A 17,919-nucleotide genomic window follows, 5' to 3' on the forward strand; every position below is an offset into this window, starting at 1 on the left:
TTACTTTAAACAGGAGCCCCCTGACTCAAGTAGTAGAGAAGTAGCTCATGCCATCTGGAAGTGGCACATTTTGGAAAATCCTGCTGCTAGTTCTAGTTCTGAGAACATGCTTAGGAATGTTAGATTTTGCATTCATGTTGTACACTCTCCGTTCTGAGAGTTTAATATGGGGGTTTTCTCTAGGAGCGGAATGGGTGGGTGGGTGGATACATATGTGTGTGATTGGGAGGGGGGTGGGTAGATGTGTCCTCACTACAGTTGTTGGTATATATGTTTGTTTGTTTTTTGTGTTTTTTTTTTTTTGCTTTTTTTTTTTTCCTCCCCTTCCCTTCTCCTCCCCTTCCCCTGCTCTCATCTTCTCATGTCAAGGCAGTGTCACTATTTTACTTACCTCTGACCATTACATATGACTAACATAATAAAAGATAAAGGAGCAAGCCTGAGGTTTGTATCCTGGAATGTTAAAGGCCTTAATAGCCCAGTCAAGAGGGGCAGAATTGTATCTCATTTAAGACACTTGAAAACCGATGTAGCTTTCCTACAGGAGACCCATCTGATCACTAAAGATCATCACAGATTGAGGGCGTCATGGATTGGTCAATGTTTCCACTCCAATTTTAGCAGTAAAGCACGGGGTGCAGCTATTTTATTCCATAAAAAAGTTCAGTTTACCCCATCTAATACAATAGCTGATAATCAAGGCCGATTCATTATAGTTACAGGTTCTCTTAACAATGAAGCAGTCACTCTTGTAAACTTGTATGCACCGAACTGGGATGATGAAGCATTTGTTACAAAGGTGATATCATCTCTTCCAGATTTAAGCTGTTATAAATTAATTTTGGGGGGTGACCTTAACTGTGCAATGGACCCGGTTCTGGACAGATCCTCCTCCAGACAACACGCTCCATCTAAAATGGCCAAAGCCTTCTTATCTTTCATGAACCACATAGGAAGTGTGGACCCATGGCGATTCCTCTACCCTGATAAAAAACAATTTTCATTTTATTCCCAGGTTCATAATAGCTTCTCACGAATAGATTACTTTTTCATTAGTAATGATTTCCTTCCAGCTGTTAATCACACGGAATACTCAGCCTTAGTCATATCGGATCATGCACCACTGCTTCTTGACCTCTCCTTTACACTCTTACAAAAAACACGCCCCCCCTGGAGGCTAAATTCTGCACTGCTTAATGATAATACATTTAATTGTATGATTTCTACAGCAATCGATAATTTCCTTATAAACAACAACTCAGATTCCATATCTCCTTCTTTGCTTTGGGAAACATTTAAAGTGGTCATTCGGGGAGAGATTATATCGTACTCTGCAAGTTTAAATAAATATAAAAAACAAAAACAGGAGCAGCTAATGGAAAATATTAAAGATCTGGATAACAAACTATCAGTATCCCCATCCCCAGAACTTATAAAAGACAGACAAAATCTGCAAATGGAATATAATCTATTTACAACACATGAGACCGAAAAGCTACTATTGCACTCACGAGGTTTTTTGTATGAGCATGGTGAGAAAGCAGGACGACTGTTGGCTCACCAGCTCAGGAGTCGAACAGCATCTCAACAAATTAAACAAATTAGAACTTTTTCAGGAGAAGTTACAGTACTTCCGTCTGTCATTAATGATACCTTTAAGAATTACTACTCTAAACTATACACTTCTGAAGCCTCTAACACTGACACATATAGGACAGAATTTCTTGATAATTTGGAATTTCCATCCATTGCTCCTGGCAAGGCAAATTGTATGGATCAACCTCTGAAAATTAGTGAAATTACCGATGCAATTAAATTAATGCAAAGCAGCAGAGCCCCTGGCCCGGATGGGTATCCCATAGAATTTTATAAGAAGTTCATTGATAAACTAAGCCCTCTTCTTCTTAAAATGTTTAATGATTCTTTGGATCAGGGAACCTTACCCAAAACCCTCACAGAGGCCTCCATAACCTTATTGTTGAAACCAAACAAAGACAGTGTTGAGTGCGGCTCCTACAGGCCGATCTCACTCTTGAATAATGATTATAAAATTCTAGCTAAAATACTTGCACTGAGATTGGAACCTGTTTTGCTGGATATCATATCGTCAGACCAGACGGGATTTATGAAAAATCGCCATTCCTTCTCAAATATTCGCAGACTTCTTAATATCCTTTTATCCTCGGCTCCTGTTGAGACATCGGAGGTGGTGGTCTCACTCGATGCTGAGAAAGCATTTGACAGGGTGGAGTGGGAGTACCTATTTGATGTCCTTAACAGATTTGGTATGGGTTCCAAATACATCTCATGGATAAAGTTACTATATACCTCACCTAAAGCTTCAGTGAATACAAATGGAATGAGATCTCAATACTTTACACTCTCCAGGTCTACACGTCAGGGATGTCCCCTGAGTCCCCTGTTATTTGCTGTGGCAATCGAACCGCTGTCTATAGCACTTAAATCAACTAGCTATAATCAGGGGATTATTAGAGGTGGTACCAAACATATACTTTCACTTTATGCAGATGATTTATTGTTGTTTATTTCTGATCCATTAACCACTATCCCTCGCATAATTGAACTATTAGATAGATTTGGAATCTTTTCAGGTTATAAACTGAATTACTCAAAAAGTGAATGTTTCTTAGTAAACAACCCAACCCCACAACTTACTGATGGAGACCTTCCCTTTAAACTGTCTAGAAACAGCTTTAGATACTTAGGAGTGAATATCTGTCGACATTTATCAGCCATTTACAAGAATAATTTTCTACCTTTAATGGAACAGATTAAACTAGATTTGGAAAAGTGGAATGGTCTGCATTTAACAATTGCAGGTAGGATAAATTGTATAAAAATGAATGTGCTTCCACGGTTCTTATATCTTTTTCAGTGTCTGCCAATCTTTTTGCCAAAATCATACTTTAGTACAGCTGACAAATTGATCTCCTCCTTTATATGGAAAAATGGGACCCCCAGGATCAAATGTGGGTTTTTACAAAGAGACAGATCAGTTGGTGGACTAGCGCTCCCAAACTTGAGAAATTATTATTGGGCAGCCAACATACAAAAAATGATTCTCTGGGTTCAGGTGCCGACGCTAAATTGGTGTGAGATCGAGGCTAGCTCATGTCCCTCCACTTCACTTTTGGCTTTGCTCACATCTAAACTACCCATTCAGTCAACCCAATACACAAGCAACCCTATCGTTATCACTACTTTAAGGATCTGGTCTCAATTTAGATTAACTTTTGGACTTAAGGGGGCATCCAACCATAGCCCCATTTGCAACAATCACCTTTTTCTTCCCCCCAGTGTAGATGCGGCCTTCTTCTTTTGGCGAAGGGCAGGCCTTACAAATTTAAGAGATCTCTACACTGATAATTCCTTTAATAGCTTTGCCAAACTCTGTGAAAGGTTTAACCTCCCACAGTCGCATCTTTTTCGCTATTTCCAGATCCGTAACTTTGCCAAGTCGAATAATTCAATTTTTCCAAACTCTCCACCTGATTCTGCTGTCGATTCAATTTTAGACATTCCTGCCAATCAAAAAGGCCTCATTTCCAGAATATATATTTCAATATCCCAACTCACAGAGACCCCACTTGATCAGATAAGAAAAACCTGGGAGGAGGAGTTGGGTTGCCCTATAGCTGACAATGACTGGGAGGAAGCACTTAGCAGAGTGAATGGGAGTACATCTTGTGCAAGGTTGAGTTTAATACAGTTTAAGGTGGTCCACCGCACTTATTTTACCAATTCTAAACTTTCCAAAATATATTCTAATGTCACAGACACCTGTAACAGGTGTAATTTATCTCCAGCAGACATGACACACATGTTTTGGTCTTGTCCTCGCCTTCATGATTACTGGACAAATATCTTTGGTCATTTGTCCAAATTTCTAAGTGTTACGTTATCACCAAGCCACCAAGTTGGTATCTTTGGGGTAATACCAAATCATGAGAATTTTGGAAAGTGGGCAAAGGACACTATTGCTTTTGCATCCTTACTAGCGAGGAGGAGAATACTACTAGGATGGAAGTCACCGCTTGCCCCCATGGCGTCCACTTGGCTTAAAGACCTTATGATGTTCCTCAATCTAGAAAAAATTAAATACAATTTAAGAGGGTCTCCTGAAAAATTTGAGTTAGTTTGGAATCCAACACTGGAATACATAAGAGAATTAAAAACTCTTGAAGATAAATGAGCACCATCTTTGAAAAGCACTATTTTTCGGCATGCCTCAGGGTTGTCAGAGTACAAGTTGACCCTGTCGCCCTATTCAGATTTATTTTCTAACCCCCCCCCCCCCCCCCCTTTTTTTTTTTTTTTTTTTTTTTTTGTGTTGTTGTTGTTTTCTGTTTCCAATAACATGTATGGTGCAGATGATGTATACTTCTCAACTTTATCTCAATAACACTATTGTATCCCGCTCTATGGACATACCGATTGTATGTTGTATTATACATAGTATCATTTGTTGCATTATGCATTGTATTATTTTTAAATGTGTGTTTATTGTATAATCTGTACAGTGTAGAAAGTGTAGTGTGGATGACTGGGTAGGGTGGGGAAATGCAAGGGTGTGTTCTTGAAGAAAAATGGAAAATAAGCCTTCTGATGTAAATTGCTCCTTGTTATATCCTTTGAAATCAATAAAAAATATATATAAAAAAAAAAAAAAAAAAAAAAAAAAAAAAAGGAGACAAAGTGAACATGAGCAATAACATGACTGCATAGAACTGATAGATGACTAAAGAGCACCTGAACTGTCTCCTGAGCAAAATAAATGAAACATATCACTGTAAATGAAAAAAAAAAAAAAAAAAAAAAAAAAAAAAAAAAAAAAAAAAAAAAGATACGCTAGTGCTATTCCCTGTTGAGTCCCACTATTTTATGCCAGAAATAACGTCCAGATTGTAAAAAACGGTACTTCCCCTTTAAGTGTATTTTTTAAAAGACACAATCTAAATTTTGCTTAGATGTGCGAAGTTTTGTTCAGCTCACCATCTACTACAACCTCCACGTTCTTTCTCTATTGTTTATTTTCATGGCGAATTTTGACTTTTTTTAGTTCAGCAACTCATGAACACATCAAACTGCCAAAACATCAAAATAGCTTTGACAGTTTCTTCCAAGAAAGGAACTGTCAGTTTACTGATATATAGTTTTAAATGTCACAGTTCGGTGCCAAATTAAAAGCAAAATACACACAATTCTTTGTTGACTAAAGTATTATCTGAAGTATTAGAAGGACATGAACAAAAACAATTGAAAGCAAGCACAATTGTAACGTCTTGCTTTTTTTTTTTACAATAAATAATGTATGCCTAGCTAGTCTACTCTTGTTCTCATCCCCACAATGAGGGTCACACCCCATGTGCAGCAGCATCTTCAAATGCTGCAAGTGTCAACTTATTTCCAGAGCACTCCACGTGTAAAAACCCTGCCTGGATCCCCTTCAGCCCCCACTGTGAGCTTCTTCCATGCCCAGGAGAGAGAGGGCAGAATCTCCCCGAGTGTGACAGGCTTGTACTCTATTGCCGTCCCCAGGTGGTTTATCCTCTGAAAGCAAACCCCAGGAAAAGCTCACCTTCCCCCTACGTCCCATTATAAGGAAACCGATGGGGACAGGGCAACATTACACTCTTCATCGTAGTTGTGGTCTCAGAGGCTTCAACCTGAACTCTGACCAGTTGTGGCTTTGTAGAAAGGAACACTACAAAGATCGCACATGTTCTTAACCACCTCATTCTTCTGTGTACCTCTACCACCCAACATTAGGCCAAGATTGAGAGAATTCATTACAGATCAACCCCTCACCCCATTTCCTATACCCCCACCCAAACCTTGTTCAAACTGCTTGCCTCCTGTAATCCGACAGATTAATGGCAGACCATGAAATGTGCCGTTTACGTCGACAAAAGTTAAATGTTGTAGGGAGGGAGGGGCTGGCAGGCTTTGGTGTGTGGATTACGCCTTGCGAAACCCCCTTAATACCAGTATAATTTGATGGAGCTGCCAATTTGCTGTATGCGCACTCTCTGCCCCACTTCTTATCACCGCCCCGCCAAAGCCGACTTTGCAACAACACTTCTGAGGAGGATCTGAAGTTTGGAGAGGTGGAGATACACGTTGGGAGGAGGGACAAGCAGCCACGGATGCTGCCTGGGATCCCTACCTCCCCCATGCTTAAGATCCCAGTGCTAATGTCATTGCATAATTTATGTCACGCCTGGATTTACGCTTACTGTCTGAGTCAAAGGTACTACAGGTGCATATACAGCAAGAGAAAACCAAATGAAGGGTATAATATAGTCACCTTTAAGGTGTTTCTTGTAGCATTTTAACATCTAAATAGTTAATTACTATAAACAAACGGTATCATCTTTAGCACCCAATCAACATTTTTCAGTCTCACAAATTTCTCAGACTAAAATGAATAAATACCCATACACTGTTGGATACAGCACAGCATAGTTTGTGATAGCAGTTTCTCAGATGTCTGCTCACAATAAGGGCCCATAAATCTGTTTAGAAATTATATTGAAAGATACCCCATGTTGTTCATCATTGTTCATTCCCATCTTAATTTAACAGCTAGCTATTATAAATGAAAGTATTCACCAAACAGAAAACAGAAATTTTAAATGACACTTTCATCGCACTGGTGCCATCGTCAGCGTCTGTACACATTCACTATCATCCTGAACACCTGGCAGAATGAACAGACAGGGATCATTAAAGACCTGAAGGAGGTGGGTGGTGGGATGACTCTGGGGTGACTGCAAGTATGAAACTTTTGGCCTGATAAAGAGGAAATAGGCAAACAAAATTTCCAAATATTCCATCACTTGTTGGGTCAGTGTGTTTTAACATATAAGTTACAGTAAGATTTTTAACATTGTTAAGTCCAGTTCTCCTGAATTTTGTACTAAATATGGCCCTTAGGCCTTGATAAAGCACAAACTTAAGCTTTTGGATCTTGGCGCTTTTTCGATGTCCACAAGAACTGCCAAATCAAGAACATCCATATTTACACAGACATTTTACACAGACAGTAGATTTTATTTTATATTATTTTTGTTTTATTATTTTGGTTCCCAAATGGATGCGGGATGAGTGGTGTCTAAATTTTGGTTGTGAAATAGGTTTAGATAAAGCTTTGGATGCTGCCATGAAGGAGAGTAATATTGAAGCCTTGGAATGTGAATGACAGCAATGGGATCATGGTGAAATGGATGTAAATGAAACAGACTGTCCTGCAACCACTTGCTGTAAATTTACTGACCCACCATCCAGTCTGGTATGTGGCGGTAATGCACCTATAGGCAGGTTCTGTCAGCTGCTAAAGCGCGGTTTATACCTCTGTGGGACATAGACACTGTAACCTACGCACGTAGCCTACGCCGGTGCGAGTCATTTATACTTGTGCACTCGTCAGTCTGGCTCGCTCTGTAAAAACGCCACCCAAACACTAGTCTGCGCTGTGTCTTTTTTACCAGTTGGGTTAATTTTTGTTTCTACTTCCTGCTTCACATTCATCAACAACAAGTCATACAAATGTTTGTATCTCTGAACTTTGTCAGTTAACTTCGAAAGGTTCACTGACGAGACGGAGAAGCAGCCGGAAATACCAAGCGGACCAATCTCAGTTCTTGCGGTCTGCGTTGCCGTGATGCGTAGTTACTGGGGAGGTGCACGTCTGGCTATGTCGTTAGGGTCTGTGCAGAGTCTGGGCTGACACCGTAGCTACGGCATCAAACTGACCCAAAAAGAGTCAATTTGGGCATTAAATTGCAGTAGAAAAAATCCCTGGTGAGATCCATCAGCACGGAATGACTGAATCCAGATTTTATATCCTAAATATCAAACATGTTTAATATAAGTTGGCGCAACCAAAAGGTCTGCAAGCAGTTTGTTTTGTTTTGAGAGCTGATATGTGAACCATTGCCATATAATCTAGGCTGAAACTCCACATTCATCTGCTGAAAAACATTCACATACTGTAACCTATAAAAAAATCACAACAGTATTTTTGAATTCTGGTTTGGCAAGAGAGTATAGAGAGATATGAATAGGAATAAAACCAATAAAGTCTGTGTGTGTGTGTGTGTGGGGGGGGGGGGGGGGGGGGGGGGTTAGCGAGAGAGAGAGGTATCAGCCTCACAGTTAGGTCAACAATACTACTTTTACCTCTTGAGCTGTGCCATGATCACGACATGGTTGTCTAAGCTAATCACACACACTCATACCAGCAGTTCTATCAGTGTGTATGTGTGTCTGTGTGTCTGTGTGCGTATCTGACACTAGCAGAGGCAGGTCAGATCCAATCAAAGTGGTGTAGTCCTGTTCTGTGGCTCACCACATCCCACCTCCCTGAAATAATACTCATAATTCATGGGGAGGAGGAGGAGGGAAGTGGGAGGGTGGGAGGAATTTGCTCTTTAGCATCATTCAAAGGACATTTCCAAACTATCGCTCAAAATGACAGAGAGAAGCATGGGGGTGTGCGAGGAAAAGGGGAAGGGGTGGGGGTGCGCTCAGAACAATCACAGTCATTCACACCTCCGTCGCCAATCCCTTCATCCCCACATCCCTCCCATCCCTCCCCCTCTGAGTCCGCCAATTAATCGCAGTGAAAACATGTCTGATTGAATCTTTTCAAGCAAATCCTCAGGCTTGGGCTTTTGTTGGTCCACTCCTTGTCAACATCCATTAAAACAGGCCTTTAATGCTCCCGCCCCAGCCATCTTCCCCGCAAAATATGGAGTGAGAGGACAGGAGGTGGGGGGAGGAAAAGGAGAGAGAAAGGAGGGGAACAGGCGGAGGACAGAAATCTCAGACTCAGACTGATCCCACTGTCTTCAACTTTAATCAACTGTATGCTAGGCCGCTCGTCGTCCTCCCTCTCTCTTTCAGTCCCTCTTACTGTCTCTTTCTCCTCTCTTGGTCTCTCCCTTCCTCTGTCTGCCCAATAATGGGCTATTTGTAATGCAGAAGGCGAGCTCCACATCAATCATTCGCCCCAGTTTTCACCCCCCCACCACCGCCACCACTATTGCCGCTGCTACCACCACCTCGTCCTCCGCTGCAATAAATATGTAAATGAGCAAGAGCCAGTCATTGGTAATTTCAAGCTCGACTCACTAGTGTTAAAAAAGGACACAAATGTATTAATTGCTGGCGGATGGAGGCATCCCATTTTCTGTGGGCATTGATTACAAAATTGGTGTGAGCGGCTTTTTTTAAGTCACGGCTGACTGTATGATGTGTACGTGACTGGGAGATGGAGAACGACAAAGACAGGGTTGGTCATGTCACAATGCACGTAACCCCGGACTTTATCATCAGCAGAGATAGCCTACATCACCGTGTTGCGGTATAGGTCAGCCTCTCTCACACACAGGAAACACACATTTGCATTTTCAGTGATTTTACGCTATATTCATAGACCACTGGACGGTTACGCAGCCAGATACAAGAGATTCAACCCCAAAACACCACCCATGCCCTCAGTAAACAGGGGGTGTGTATGCTTGCTGCACAGCTGGCTGTACTAATGTGAGATTATGTCGCGTGGAGACCCAATTATCCACAACTGATCCTAAAAACCTCCTACTACAGCTCTGAGAGCAGCTGTGTATGTGTGTGTGTTTTGTTGTTGCACAGCACTTCCACGAGGGAGAAGATCGAACATAGACAGTCTGGCAAACAGGGAGCAGTAGGGAGACAACAGGGGTGGGGTGGGCTTTTCAAGGTTAAAGGTCATTTGAATTGTTTCACCAGTTTCAATCATTGTGATGACTAACTGTGTTGGAACTGTCAATTTGGCTCGTTATTGACGCTGCATAAATGAAACAGGATTGAATAATGTGCTGTTGAAGGTATTACTATGGAGTTCCTTTTAGTTGATGCTTGCCTCTTAGCCTCTCCATGGTGAATATGTTTGCCCTGCCACAAACCCCAAGTGCTGCAAATTAATCTTGCTTTCGTCCTATCAACCCCATCCACGAGCCGAACACATACTGTATACGCGCGCACGCACCACCGTAATAATAAAAATAATAAATCGACGCAGGTCCGAGATGTTGTCCGAGGAATCTCATCTCCTCATAAATTATAGCCGTAAACTTTTGCCGCTACGCAGCCTAATTAATTCTCGTGCTGTTACACAAAAGGAAACGTCGGGTGACAAATGGGCACAGGACTTGAAAGCTGCCAGGTCTGCAAAACATTTCCCACTTTAATTTATAAGCAATTTTACTGTAAATCATCAACCAGAACTGGCTACTTTAGGAAACAGGACAACACGGTGAGCAGAGCAATGAATGACAGACAGTGAGAAACAGCGAGAGAGTGGAGAGGAATAAATACATCAAATAAATAAATGCAGATCAGAATAAAATATTCATCATTTCATTATAAATTCATATATCACTTTCTTATTGCTTTAATATTTAATCATTGTTAATTTTCCTCTTAAAAAAGAAAATGCATAATACTTGAATGGAATAAACTTAAACCAACATAAGTTAGTATTTACTGTTTACATTTTATTAGCATTATTATATCATCTAATAACAATAATGCCACAGACAAACTGATTGTGATTTTCAACCTAATATTTCACGCAATAGTTTTTTGAGCCTTCTCGGCTGATTGTTTGACTCTTCTGGAGCGAACTACTCCTCCAGGTCCACGTTTGACAGGTGCATTCTTCCAATATCCTGCTTCAGCATACAGTACAGCAGGACACTTCTGAGTGGTCTTTTGTTGTCTCATCATGTGCGGTTTGTTCCCTGGGGCAATCAGGGGACATATACTGCCAAAGGGGGAAAAAAGAGGATATATTTGTACATTCAGAGTTGTTCGGACCTGTGGGCAAATGGTCACAGACGCAGCTCTGTAACACAGGTTTGTGTGCCCCTTTGTCCATCTCTGAGGTGCCTTGAACCAGTGAATGCATGCAACCTCGCCCCCAAACCGTTCCCTGGACACAGCACACTTGGCAGCCCACTCCTCCGAGTATACACACTACTGTGTGTTTGAAAAGATGGGTTAAATGCAGAGAAGGAATATCACCATGAGGGATCAATAAAGGAAACAAAATTCAAAAATTACATTAAAATAGTAAGGCCGTCTTCCTTGGGTACTCGATACTCATTGCAAACACTAGCTGTAATGAATGACGTTTCTTTAGCCTGAGGTCTACTCAGTGTCATGTGATGTGACTTCTGGGAAGGACGAAAACATGGCTACAGCAAAACAATTAGTTGTTCAAACAAGTGATGATCGAAGCTGGAATTAAGCTTAGGTCTGTCTCTGTCATTTCTTCATTTGGATGAATTCAATGTTGACGGTTGGAGTTGGAGTTAAAATTTGTTACAGATTTGACGCTTCATAACGTCATGTAAAAAAGTTCGGATATATGTTCAGAGGCATGTAAACGCACATACCTTATCACAACACCAAAACCAGGCAATGGTTTAATTAACATCTTTAATCAACCATACTATTTAAAATCGTGTTGAATTGTGATTAGATACTTGTGTTGTCATGTTTCTGATGGCATCGTAGCTTTCTGAAAGTGAAGACAACTTGATGGAAATTAAGCACTGACAATTAGTAGTCATTAAGTTTGGATGAATGTATGTCAACGCAGCAATTGCACGATTCAGTAATGTGATACCCCAAACAAGCAAGTTAATTATATGTAACTCTAGTGCTATGGATCTTGTTGTAAATCTTATTGCCTTTCTGTATCATAAAGTAAATTAAAGTATATAAACAGCTACTGTGGTTAACATTGAAGCCTGGTTTATGCCTGCCACTGGTCTTCACAGAGCCTATTCAGTCGGGGGCTACGTCAGTGAAAGCATTTATACCTGTGATCTGGTGTATCGGCATTGCTCTGTAATTTTAAATCGCTAGACGGCGACTAGTCAGCTGTGGTGAGTTTCACTCTGTGCTTCACACAGTGATGGCTGGAACTGAGCTGATCATCATGTTGGAGTTCAAGTAAATAATGTGGATCAACACATTTGCCTGTAATCAACACATCACAGAACATAGAGAAGATTTCTGAGTAGATAGTGTGGAACAATCACAGACGCTACGATCTGCATCTCCATGGCGCGTAGTTACGTGTTTGGTGTGGTGCATGTCAGGCAAAGCTACACTGTAGAAGGACATGTACTATAAAATAAGCTTTAGCGCGACTAGTCTCCTTTTGACCATTTTCATTACATGGTGGTAACTACTGGGTGCTTTCTGTCCATAATTGGAAGATGAATTATTAAATACACTGATGTCACAAAGCAAACTGTCAGGAACATGTGACATTGTAATGCATTGTGCTAACATAGTGCTAATGTGTATCTTGAAGTCACCTTCATGTGAGATTACTTTGGGTTTTGGAAACTTGTCTCATAAATCAATAGTTAGCAATACAGATGCAGCTATGATGGCCACAACGGTGTCAACTTTCCTGTTGGTGGTACCTTCACACATCTTTACTAAATCAGTGTAGCCAATCCTACCAACATCTCTTTGACATTAAACATTGCTGGATTGCACTACAGCTGTGATGGAAAGCAGCTCCTAATGCCAGAAGAAAGCTCACTTTGACTCTGCATTGATCACCACTCTTGGCTGATTGTGGCCGATGCAAATAACAGGCAAGTGATGGACAACGACTGGACGGCTTCAGGCCAGCCTGGAAGAATTAGCCTGCATGCTTCCCACCACACAGAGACCTTTTATCAATGTCTGCGGACCTGGGGGCAATTTGAATGTGACTGAGGCACTCAGTGGACCTGACAGTGACGGAGGAGGCCCATTGGAAGCAATGGTTCAATGACTCATTAAGGAGGAGGCTACAAGCTGTGTTTTCTGCATTTGATACAGCACAGGCCTTTAAAAACACTAATTGGAGTGTAAATGTGTCCTTTCTCTTGTATCTGTTTTGTTTGTTCTTATCTTGTTGCTGGAATGAGCTCATGTCAGATCAGCCATTGATCTCAGTTTGAAGTTTACAGTACATTATGATAGAGAGGGAACATTTAATATGAACAAAACCCTTTACTATTTATGGAAAAATGGCCAGCATTTTTGGTCCTGGATTTAACAAAATATAAAATTACACTGATTGATGCTACTTTTTTGGTACAATCCAAATACCCAAATACTAGAAAAAAGACAAGTGTTCGTTATCATGTACCAAAGACGCACACCACTGGGTTATTGTTCTTATTAGCCAGTTCTCAAAGCTATTTGCTGGATATGGGAGTCCCGTGTTACTGACAAAGGCCAAATTATTTTGGTTAGATGACGAGGTTGGAGCACCTCGAACAGCAACACTTTTGAGGAGGTCAGTATCAGTAGTGGTGGGTACCTACTGACAGTGGTCCATGGAGGGACAAAGCTCCATGAACCACATACCCAATCTTAAGGTGGCTCCAACTCCAACTAAGGTGGTGCCAGATCCCACAAGGCACCTTCAGAGCAGGGCAGAGCACATGGCTCGGCGACCCAGAGCTGTTTTGGCAGCACCTGAAGCAGCAACACCGCATTAATCAGAGGTGGTTTGTAATGCTTATCAGTCCTCCAGACCAGACTGAACTTAAATAAAAATGCACATAGCGACGCATCTTACCAATTAGTTAATATTTGATGACAACTTATTTTTGTAGGGATAGTTTATGGATGAGATGCAGAGGTTGACTTGTTTTTGTTTTATTATTTTAGCCAATTATTTAAAATAATCTGAAAATCTTTGCACCCAGATTGAAATAGTCACATGGCAGGTATTTGGTTATTTACAACCAAAGCCAGCACTGGCCTGCTCACCTCAGAGTTTTTAGGAAATCAAGTCAGGTTTAAGAGCTACAAAGCCTGTATATGGAGGTGGTGTAGGAAACACGTCTATTTATTTGTATTTTTTTTGGGGGGGGGGGAACATGGATTAAACTAAACCCCTTGACAAAGTTAACCAGTTTTAGAAAGCCAGTTCTGGCAGTTGCAAATAGCTTTATTGACACTTGGGATGGGGTGTTTTGCTCTGCCATACTATACTTCTGAGAGTTAATGCCCACATAAGCTATTCCACACCGAATGAAATTAACATCATTGCCTGCTGACACTTAGGACCTGTCAAAAACTGATTCAAACTGTAAATTTGTAAATAAAAATGTACAGTATATTGTGCTTATCTTGAATAGGATCTGGCTGATTGAAACCTAAATCATATTTATGTACAACTAGATTTCAACAGCAAATACACTTTCAAAGACATGTAATTGCAACCTGATTACATTTTGTAATGAGGACATGTTGATTTATGTATTTCACCAGTCGCATAATTTAGAATGTTGACAGACAGACTCGTCTACTGTGACCAGAATAAAGGGGAAATGCAGAAGCAGCCTCTCATTCACTGCAATTGCACTAAAGTGGTGTGCTCCATGCATAATGTCTGTAATAGAAATAAACAATGACCAAACACGTACCTGCAAAACAGCCAACTGTCCTTCAATCAAATATAATATCAACTCAAATGAGCCACGTGCATTAGATTATTCATGTCCCGGTCTGAATGAGGTGGTGACCTAATGTGCTTCATTGACTTTAATTCAGAGTTTTATTGCTGCGGACCATAGCGTTAAAATACACATTTTTAGCTGAGTTGAGGCCGTCATGTCTACTATAATAACGTAACTGCAACAGAAGACCTTTGGTGTTTTACATGCATCTTAAACTAAACATGAAGTTGAACAATGACCATGTGTCTTTGTGGCCTCTCTTTGCTTTTACTTTTTGAATTATTTTTTGTAAAATTCCTGCAGCCTGTCTACTCCATTATAAACTGTGGCAAGGGTAAAAAAAAAAAAAAAAAAAAAGAGAATTGCTGTCTAATTAATTATTTCCAGCTTTTGTTTCTAATTAAATGCATGGTTAGTCTACTCTGTGAATGTGGGTGTGTCGAGACAATGCTGTTTTACCACCGACACATTTGCTCGAGCCCCAGTCTGACTGTCACACCAGCGCATCTACAAGAAACATGATGCTGAGCAGCAAAACAAAGAGAAGTTTGGAAAGGAAAAGTAAAGGGAAGTTTTTTCTGCAGTGAAATCAACACAGGGCGCATGAATGGAAGCCTGGTGTTTGTGTTTACAAGACACAAAACAGTACCCCTATACAGTTGAATGATATGAAATTTGTTTGTGCATGTCACCGTCCTCGTAGCAGATTGGACCTCAAGAACAACACACTAACGTATGTGAAATCTACCATAAGCAGAAAAGGGACCCTAAACCATGTCCTATCTTCTAACTATGATTAATGACTGCCAACTGTCATGCATGCATCAAGAACAGAGCCATACATCATGCAATAACTACAGCTGGCAAATACTGACAAGTACACTGAAGCCATGCCACAGCGACCTAATAGCATGTTTCAATGTTCAAGATATTTAGATTTAATATTCAAGTACATGGGTCGGAAAAAATATTCAATACATACAGTTTTTACAAAATACAAAGCAAGAAAAATGTACGTGTGCACGGATTCACACACAAACACATACACACTCACTCGCACGCACCTCTACTCTTGTGTAATCCGTCATCTTGCCTTTGGTTTTAATTCCTGTTAACTGCATGGTTGCATGCTGCTGCATCGTTCATTCTAATGGAATTGAATAACAGAGCTGCTTGGCTGCACTTGCACAGTCCTGATTTAATTGGAATGATTTTTTTTATTTTTTTTTTTTGAACAAAAATATTCAAGCCAATTTTTCCGAGCTTAAACACAATGTGTGGCTCAAGTAGTAGTCAGTTCCTCCATCCCTGTAGGCATGCTAAATAAAAACAATACCTCTGTTGATGAATGTCATCTTAATATTAAACAAAAAGGAAGAATATAGCCCATTATTCTAATTGTACATGCTGTATTTAAAAGAAATTGCATTAAATTCACTACCAGGCATATTGCACATCAATCGGTATAACATAAATAGGCATATTATATATATTTTAAGGAAAACACAGTGCAGATACTACAGACGGGGATGGTAATGTGACATAAATGCAACAAGGTGGCAGTGTATTGTGATTTTTTTCACATGACATTGAGATGACATAAATCTTGTGAAGAAAATATAATTTGGTATCTAGTTATAAGAAAATGTTTTAATATCTTTGTTATAATTCAAATGGATCTTATCTAAAATTGACAAATGAGCACCTATGTTTTATGTCTTAGCAGCCGCAATAGTGATGTAGTGAATTCTAGTGTGGTGTGAATTCTTGTTGATTCAGTGCAGGAAGAATGAAGTACAACCAAATATTGCTGAAGTGTTAACTTCGTGTCTTGAGGGAGGAGTTAGCCAGAGTGGCGCTCATGTTAATTTATTGCATACCAGTCAACTATTTTGTAGCTAGCATTTCCATGTTCAAAATCTGCTTTCAAATTCCTAGGTGACTCCGTCTTTAGATCACGAGGAGTCAGAACAAACCTTTCAACTGATGACGTTTTGTGGTCGGCAGACACAAAGGGTTTTCTGTGCAGACCTGTGGGGTAGTTTTTGATTTATAGCTCAGCATTAAGTTTCTCTCATGGGTAGCACCACCACAATGCTAGACTGGGAGACTGCCTATAAGGAGAAAGTCTGGAGCCTGGCAGCATGGTCCTCATGGAAGAACTTGACACTGGACACGAGATAAGCAAAAAAACTCAACATTGACCTCAGAAGGAAGTGGCAAAAACCGTCTCCACTGCTCATAAGTGAAAACAATGTGGAAAGTGTTGCCCCCTTTCAAGTTTGTGGCATTGCTGAGGATCTTTCCTGGTCTATCAATCCTACCACTACACTCACACTTTCTGTGAGCGTCAACAAAACAAGTGCACTGAGGTACAGCTTCTCTGTGTGACTTGCCAGCTATTCCTAACAGATGTGAGAGCCCAAATCCTAACCCAGTGATTGATAAAGAGAACAAAAGCATGTCAAGTGGACCTTAAACTAAGATTATATTGTTGGAAAAAATTGGAATCTAACCAGTCACTTCATGCAAACTAAAGGTATGGACACACCAACTTGACACCAAAGGCTGAAGGCTCTTTTAGAGTACTGCAGGACCTAGATGCCGTAACCTGCACCGGTGTGAGCCATTATACTTGTGCGCTCGTCAGTCTGGCTCGCTCTGGAACAATGTCACCCAAATGCTAGTAGGCACTCTTTTTTTTTTTTTTTTTTTTTTTTTTGGCCAGTCGGATTCATTTTTGTTTCCACTTCCTGCTTAACTTTCAACAATGGTGACTGAAACTTTTGCCGAAATTTCGCTGAACACGAGTCATGCAAATGTTTGTATCTCCGAACCTCCTCAGCTAACCTTTCCTCAATGTGTTCCATCTTTATTGATCCAAAACAATCGCCGCAACGTATAGTTACATTTCTGGGGAGGTGGACATCAGTTACAGCGCTAGGGTCTGCGTATGCTCTGTGCTGTTGCCGTAGCTTCTACGTCAACTTAACACAGAAGTCTAAACCGCCTATGAGTGTGGCATTGCTTCACATTGCCTATGACTGGACCAACGGCCACCTGGCACACATATTCATCATTCAAAAGGAGAAACAGGGAGAGTTGCTATTAGCTGGGAAGCTAGGAAGAGCAACTAACAGTTGTACATGTCTTTGGTGTTTTGTCTAGTTTTGTTCTTTTGGGTTTGTACTCAAAAGATCTGAGTAACAGTACCTACTGGATAGTAACCATGCATACTGTTTGATGCTATGGGGTGTCACTTTCAAACTTCTGATGTAATCCACAGAATATTGCTTATTTCTTTCCTGTGCACCAGTTGCTTACCCGTTCTTGTCACTGTATATGTACATAGAGCACTCAATACCCATCA

The sequence above is a fragment of the Chelon labrosus genome (genome assembly GCF_963514085.1).
Source record: "Chelon labrosus genome assembly, chromosome: 13".
NCBI classification, from domain to species: domain Eukaryota; kingdom Metazoa; phylum Chordata; class Actinopteri; order Mugiliformes; family Mugilidae; genus Chelon; species Chelon labrosus.